Source organism: Echinops telfairi, unplaced genomic scaffold, assembly GCF_000313985.2.
Source record: "Echinops telfairi isolate 266 unplaced genomic scaffold, ASM31398v2 ScPeMD7_2;HRSCAF=8, whole genome shotgun sequence".
In the NCBI taxonomy this organism is placed as follows: domain Eukaryota; kingdom Metazoa; phylum Chordata; class Mammalia; order Afrosoricida; family Tenrecidae; genus Echinops; species Echinops telfairi.
The window spans coordinates 58,670,061-58,678,790 of NW_022103898.1; positions in this window are offsets into that span (position 1 = coordinate 58,670,061).

Here is an 8,730-nt window from a genome sequence, read left to right on the forward strand (position 1 = left end):
GTGTAGTACTCCATTGTATGTATGTACCACAGTTTTTAAATCCATTTGTCTGTTGATGGAAATTTGGGTTGTGTCCAACTCCTTGCAATGGTGAACTGTGCCGCAATGAACATTGGATCACAGATGTCTGACTGTGGTTTGTTTCTTACCTCTTCTGGGTAAATGCCCAATGAGTTATTTAATGCTTTCTCCCCCTCAATATCATGACCCAGATTCTACATTACAAATCTGGCTAAACCAGAGCATGTACACTGGTACAGATAAGAGTTGGAAACACAGGGATTCGAGGACTGATAAACCCCTCAGAACCAATAAGGAAAGTAGGGAATACCAAAAGGATAAGGGAAAGGTGATGGGAGAAAGGGGGAACCGATCATAATGATCTACATATCCCCCCCTTTCAGGGGGATGGACATCAGAAAAGTGGGTGAAAGGTGAAGGGGGATATCGGTCATTTTAAGACATGAAAAACTAATAATTTATAAATTATCAAGAGTTCATGAGGTAGGGAACAAATGTGCCTGACAATGGATGGATGTATGGATTGTGCTAAGAGCTGTACGACCCCCAATAAAATGTTAAAAATAAAAAAATAAAAGTCAAAGTGCCCAAGGTAGAAAACACATAAAGCATCAAAATTCAAATTTATATAACATTGTATAGCATTCATAGGTTATATGCTTGACTTCTCATTCAGAGATTGGCAGCGCCAATGTTTCCACAGTTATCTTCACAGACAGACGTGGCTATGTGCTTCTGGAAGCTGATGGCCCTGGATAGACTCCGGAACAGCTATCCTCTGCCTGGGGCCACCATGAATTGGTATTGACTCAACTGTAACAACTAATAACTGATACACAGAAGGCTCCTATCATTTAATCTCTGTCACTACATACAAATCTCAGATGCCTGCTTATAAATGCATAGTCAGACTGTGTTAATTACAGTCTGGAAAATATTCAGGAATCTTTTTTCCAAACCTGGGGAAACAAACCTCTCATTAGTTTCCCAAAAGTTGTGTATACTTATGCTTTTATTTTTAACTCAGTGGTAATAGGTAATATGTGTTCCAAATAAATAAGAAGCATGAGTACTTAGAGTATTTCTGAAAACAAACGGACCACATATTTATAATTGCTTCACTTTTATCATATGTTTGAACTTTTACAAAAATAACCACTGTACGTTGTATTTAAATGTTGTTCTTCACAACAAAATATATTGCATGGTGGTGTGGGAATTAGGAGCTATGTCAACTAGACCCTCCTGGCCAGGGGCAGAGTCAAACCTGTCAATCAAGTCGCAGCTTGATGGCACTCCTTGTTATTATAAGCCTTTTGTATTAGACTGAGGGACTCTGAGGATGGGTCTTTCTCTGCCGTTTTGCCTTCTTCCTCACTGGGACTTCACTGGGACTCTGTCTGCCTCTAGGGGTGACTCCTGTGGGCACCTGACCCTCAGACCCATCTTCACCTTGCCATGTTTGCAGCGACCTTGGATCAATGTGGCTCTGCACTCACCAGCCTGAGCTCTTTCTGTTTAATCATTCTAAAGCACCAGCGTGAAGCTACATGCGTCTGAAGATGGTCTTATGGACTCGCATCGGACTTAAAGACTAAAGCTGGAGTGGACAGGGATGACTTCTTTTGATGTAAACTTACTTATTGATTATAAAGTCCTTTCTTATTCATAGATGAGTGTCACTGGACTTGTTCCTCTACACAACGCCACCTAACACAGGTGTGTTATGGAACCACTGCTTCAAAGTTGTAATAATGGGAAAGTCTTCCGGATGGAAAATATCATACCTTTTAACAATGATCAAAACTGCTAAAGGAAACCATCATAATCCATTATCGGTACCTGCATTTTGGCATGTTGATGGTTCCAAGGAGAAAATTCAGAACCCAGTGCCAAGTCAAAGTTTAAAGAAGCTCGGCATGTTTCGTGTCAAGTGCTGTCAAATTGAAAGAGATATGAGGGTTTGTTTAGGGCAGGAAATATGGCAATGGAAAATAAAGATGTAAACAAAAAGAGCATTCACCTCAAGTGTAGATGACAGAGAGACAAATATAAATAAATGCATCAAACTCTTCAAACTCACTGCCATTACGTAGACGCCAGCTCATAGCGACCCTGTTGGGAAGGCTACAATTCCCCTGTAATTGTTACCTGGAACAGAAAGCCCTGCCTTTCTCTCACAGAGTGCTTGTGGTTTGGAAATGAAGACCACATCCCAACCCATAACCACTATGCAACCAACGCTCCTTACAAAAATGTACAGTATCACATAAAGATAAATGTTTGAAGTAATTTGGAACAAAAACTCATAACACTTATTTAGCTTAATGTGGACATTTTCTTCTCATTATCTTTCCTTCCTCTGTATACTGCTTCTTTTCTTTTTTGATCCTCCTGTTCTGTTCCTTTGCCCTCAGTTATTTTCCTTTTCTCTCATACCTAAACATCTAGTCAGACAGCAATTTCTGTAAGCCTACCTCATCCCTAAGAGCAATACCTAGAGCGAAAGAGATTGATCTTCAAAAGCCCTCAGGAGTAGGAGGAGAATTGGAAAACCATACATTACAAATACAAGCTTTCCTCAAATAACTTTATGAACTTCTTTGATAATGAGAATGGTGACCAGGAATCATTCAAAAAAAGAAAGTAAACTATATGTTATTCCTAAAATTATAAAGGATACTAAGATACAATAAAAAATACATTACAGTCACTAAGAAGAGGGAAGGAAAATATACATGTACTGAGAAAAAAGATAATACATTTATGGAGGAAACTTTAAACTTTAAGTGAATTAAAGAAAATATCTCAATGAAGATATTGAAGAAGGGAACTAGTGGACAAATCAATAAGCCGAAGCACACAAGGAACCAATAATGTAGACCAATCACATGAGAACGAGCACGTCTTCAAAGCCCTTCTCAAACAGCTTACCCGAGGAACACAAATAACTTATTTCAAGAAATGGAGGGCAATTTCTTAGTTCTAAAGACTTAATCTGTTATGGCTATTAACGGTATCCCAGAAGATAAGCAATAATGGTCAAGTGGTCTGATCCCAATACAGCGTCAGAAAGTAAAGTGTGAAATAAGAATAAAAAACAGGCTTACAAGAACTGGTAGGGCATAAAAAGAATTTGATAAACTGGGAGGAAAAGAATAACAAAATACCAGTCTCTTTATTTTCAGTGATAAAAATGTAGGTGTAGCCATTTTCTATTAGTCTTCAATTGTTCTAACGTTTGACAGAGAGATATATGTAGACATTTAGAAGCAGGGGATGAAAATGTCTCCCTTAGGGTTGAAGACTTATTTTCGTATGACTGACTTTTATGTGATTTGATGGCACCAAAGGCTGGTTTAGAATTATCATAGTCACGTTTAATACCTGACCTTTGAAGAACTTGCTAGGGGCCTGAAAACATAAAACACAGTGTTACAATCTCCCCTCACTCATTCTGTCATCTGTCACCTTTGTATTTGTTTAGAAAAGAAAAGCAATAAGCATGCAGAGCTTTTATATATATATATATATATATATGGTAAAGCATCACTTTTCAAATAACGGTGTTTACCATATATCACATATTCTCAATGTTTTAGGTGATATGTAAATCAATAAGCAATTTTGCATTCTAGATTTTAGAGTTCTATTGGCTAATTTTGTGCAGCAGTTTTATAAATCCTTAACTTGCCAAGTTCTTCAATCTGGTCATGAAGGTAATAGCTATCTTCAAATACCTAAAGCTTCAGCAGATTATAGGAGTGCAATATATAGTGCATTTGTTGTTATTATTACTGCTGATGCTGATGATATTATTGCTGAAATTCTATCCCAGAGAATACACATGTATATGAATATACTATGCATTAATGTATTTATTAAAGGTTTTAGAAAGGGTATCCACATGTAATAGGCTAAAATAGTATATTTTAACTTAGGAAACAAAATTCATTATCAGTTCAGTGAGTTTAAAATTTCTTCAGGGTAACTAATTTGTATACAGTATATAACCTGGACATTTAGTTTGTTTGTATTTAATTAATTTAAAATAATTCTCCTTTAAAGAAATGGAAAGGAACGGTGGTGTTAAGGGATTTTTTTGTAGGTCTCTTCTTCATCCTAAAACTCTTTATTTTCCTAAATAATAGCCTTTAGTTCTATCTTCTGTGTGAGAAAGTAACATTTATCATGAAAGCATTTTTTAATGGACCATTAAAATAAAGCGATGTAAGTTTAAGAGTCCACTTGAAGTTTTCTTACTCACTAAATATAAGCAATAAAATATTTGCTCTCAGAAAGATCCTCACAAGATGAACAAGACCAAAGTGCGGCCAAGCTGTGTTGTAGCACATGGACTTCTCGTTCTTTGTCATCTTTCAGGATGCTCTCTCTGCCTCTGCTTCCCAGCTCTGTCAGCCTTTGCTGGGTAGTTCCCTATTCATTTTCATGACGCACCATTATTTGTTCTTTCTCAACCTTGCCTAGTTAGTTAGTTTTTTTGTTACGTGCCCTTAAGCCTGTTCTGTCTGATTAGGACCCTTTGTACAGCAGAGTCAAAGGATGCTTAGTACTTCATTATCTGCACAAGTGTGATATTGGTTGAACTCATATTTGCTGACCATCTTGTTGAGTCTCTTCATCCCCTTAGCTGCCCCTCTCTTTACCAGGCATGATGTACTTCTCCAGGGACTGGTCTCTCCTGAAAACATGTCCAAAGTACTTGAGCAGAAGTTATCATCCTTGGCTCTACAGAGCTTCTGTTAGTACTTCCAAGATAGATTTGTCTGTTCTTTTGAATATTCTGTAGTATTTTCAATATTCTTTACCCATGCCATAATTTAAAGGCATTAAATTTTTGTTGGTCTTCCTTACTCAATGACCAATTTTCAGATTCCTAATAGGAAAATGAAAGTACCAGACACACTTTAGTCCTCAAAGAAATATCCTTGCTTTTCAATATTTTAAAGAGGTCTGTGTAGTAGATTTACCCAACAGAATATATCATTTGACTGCTGCTTCCACAAGCATTGGTTGTGGAGCCAAGCATGATGAAATTCCTGACAGCTTCAAAGTTCTCTCTATTTATTATAATGTCACCTACTGGTCCAGTTGTGAAAATTTTGTTTTCTTTACATTGAACCTTTGCATTGAAAAGGCTACAATCCTTGACTTCACCAGCAAGTGCTTCCAGTTCTCCTCACTTTCAGCTAACAAAGTTGTGTTACCTTCATATTGCAGATTGCTAATAAGCCTTCCTTCAATCCTGATGCTGCATTCTTTTTAAATATATAATCCACATTATCTTATTCATGGTGCAGTATCCAGATAAAGTATGGTGAGAGGCTACAACCCTGACACATTCCTTGATTTTAAACCATGCAGTATTTCCTTGTTCTGTTTGCACAACTGCCTCTTGATCCGTGTACAGTTTCCTCATGAATACAGTGAGATGTTCTGGAATTCCCATTTTCTCAAAACTATCTTTCATTTGTAGGGGGTTCGCATTCAAATGTCTTAGTATAGTCAATAAAAAAACAAGTAAACAGATTTCTGGCACTCTCTACGTTTAACAGACATGTATGTAACATGAACAATGACATTGCTTATTTTATGTCCTTTTCTAAATCCGGCCTGAACATCTGGAAGCACCCTGTCCATGCACTGCTGCAATTGCAGTTGGTTGATCTTAAGCAAAAGTTTCCTTGCATGTGAGAGCAGTAAGATTGTTCTATAATTTGAGCATTCAATGGGTCACCTTTCACTTGGAAAGGGTACAAATATGGATCTCTTCCTGTCAGTAGGACAAGTAATTGTCTTCCAAATTTTCTGGCATAGATAAGTGAGTGCTTCCATGCTCCATCAGTGTGTGAAACATTAGAATTGGCATTCCATTTACTCCAGCAGCCCTATGTTTGACTAATGTTTCAGTGCAGCTTGAACTTCTTTCTTCAATACCATTAACTCTTGCTCATATGATACCTCTATAATGGTGGACTGTTGACTAGTGATTTTGGGTACAGTGACTGTATATTATTTTTATCTTCTCTTGATGCTTCCTGCATCACACATTTCCGCCATAGAAGCTTTCAATACTGAAACTCAAGGCTTGATTTTTTTCTTGAATTCTTTCAGTTTAAGATATGTTGAGTATGTGCTTCCTTTTTGGTTTATAACTCTAGGTCTTCACACATTACATTATAATATTTGACTTTGACTTTTTCGCTCTCCATTGAAGTAATCTGTTCAGTTCTTTGACATCATCAATTCATTTATTCCATTCACTTCATAGGTTGTTATTAAACCTTACTCCAATCCTGACGCTGTAGCTAAACTACAATTAAGAGAAAATTTCAGAGTCTCTTCCAACATCCACTTTGAACTCTCCTTTCTTTCCTGTATTTTTAATGTCCTTTTGCTATCTTCACGCACGATGCTCTTGATGTCATCCCACAGCTCATCAAGTTTTGTGTCATTAAAGTACAGTGCCTCAGATCTGTTTTTGAGATGTTCTCAAAATTCAGATTGGATAGTTTCAATGTCGTATTTTGGCTATTGTGAACTTATCAAAATTTTCTTCAGCTTCAGCCTAAATTTACAGATAAGTAATTAATGGTCTTTACCGCAGTTAGTCCCTGATCTTGTATTAGCCACTAATATTGAGATTCTCCATCATCTCTTCCCACAGATGTGGCTAATTTACTTTCTTTGGATTTCATCTTCAGAAAGTCCACATCAATACTCACCTTTTGTGTTGTTGAAAGAAAGGTAAGGCACTGAAGAAGTCCTTGGTCCAGCAAAATTTGAATAGGTGGTCACCACCATAATTTTTATCAAGATGATATTTTCCACCTAATATTCTTATATCTTTGTTTCAAATGTCTTTATTCCAACAACCAATAAGTATAATTGCAGTTTGAGTGTGTGCTTGAACAATTTCATACTATAAATGTTGGTAGAATTCTTCCATTCCTGCATCACTACCTGTGGGGGTTGGTGTATGAATTTGAACGATAGTTGTATTGACTGGATTTCCTCATATGCAGATAGATGTCCTATCACAGATAGCATTGGACTTCAAGGTTGGCCTTAAATCTCCTTTGTGATGAGATTCAATATCATTCCTGGTGCAGCTGTCATGCTTGGCATAGTAAGCCATATGCTTTTCTGATTCAAACTTGTCAATATCAGTTCGTTTCAGCTCCGTCATGCCTATAATGTTTATATTTATGATTTACTTTTATTTCTGAGAATACTCGATTTTCCAAGAATCATACTTCATACATTCCAAGTTCTGATTATTACTGGATGCGCAGTTGTCTTTTTTCTCTTTTGAGGTGTGTCCCATCAGCAAATGAAGATGCTAAAGGCTTTACTTCTGCTAGCTTTGCTCCGTCCATGTCAGAATGGTTGACTCTCTTTGGGGAACACAACTCTTCTGAGGGCCTTATGACTTTAGGTACCATCTCACTGTTTCCTGACAAGGTCTACTTCTATTCATAAGGTTTTAAGTATCTGCCAATATTTTGATACTATCCATACGGTTTCCCATTGCTAATTCCTCAGATTCTATGGACAACATATTGAATGATGCAGGAAGCTTGAAGAGAAGTTGGAAAGAATATACAGTCACTGTACCAAAAAGAACGAGTTGACATTCCACTGTTTCGGGAAGTAGAATATAAACCAGAATCAATGGTGCTGAAGAAAGAAGTTCAAACTATACTGCACGCATTACGCAGTAACATGGCCCCATGCATTGATGGAATACCCACTGAACTCTTTCAGCAAGTTGAAGAAGCACTGGAAGCACTCCCTTGACTATGCCAGGAAACTTGGAATATGGCTACTTGGCCACTGACTGGCAGAGATCCATAGTTTTGCCAATTCCAAGGAAAAATGAGCCAACAGAATGCCCAAACTACAGAAGGATACAATTGATATCACAAGTAAGAAGAACTTTGCTTAAGATCATCCAACAACAGTTGCAATAGTGCATTGACAGGGAATTTCCAGAAGTTCAGGCTTGATTTGGAAAAGAACATGGAACAAGAGATATCATTGCTAATGTCACTTGGATCTTGGCTCATTGGAGCAAATATCAGGAGGTTGTTTACTTGTGTGTCACTGATTATGATAAGACATTTTACTCTGTGGGCCATAATAAACTGTGCATAACCTTGAGAAGAATGGGAGTCCCAAAAGACTTCATTGTGCTTATTCAGAACTTGTACATGGGTCAAGAGGTAGTTGTGTAGACTAAACAAGGGAATACTGCATGATTTAAAAACAGGAAAGGTGTGTGTCAGGGTTGTATCCTCTCAACATATTCAGTCTGTATGCTGAGCAAATCCTCAGAGAAGCTGGATTATAAGAAAAAGAATGTGGCATTAGGATCAGAAGAAGGCTTATTACCAACCTTTGATAGGCAGGTGATAACACTTTGCGTGCTGAAAGTGAGGGGGACTTAAAGAACTTCCTGATGAAGATCAAGGATTGTCATCTTCACTGTGGATTACAGTTCAATGTAAGGAAGGTCAATATCCTCACAACTGGACTGATATATAACATCATGATAAATGGAGAAAAGCTTGAAGTTTTAAAGGATTTTATTTTGCTTGAATCCATAATCAATGCTTATGGCAACAGCAGCCTAGAGTTCAAAAGGCATATTGCATAAGGTAAACCGCTTGCATAAGACCTCTGTAG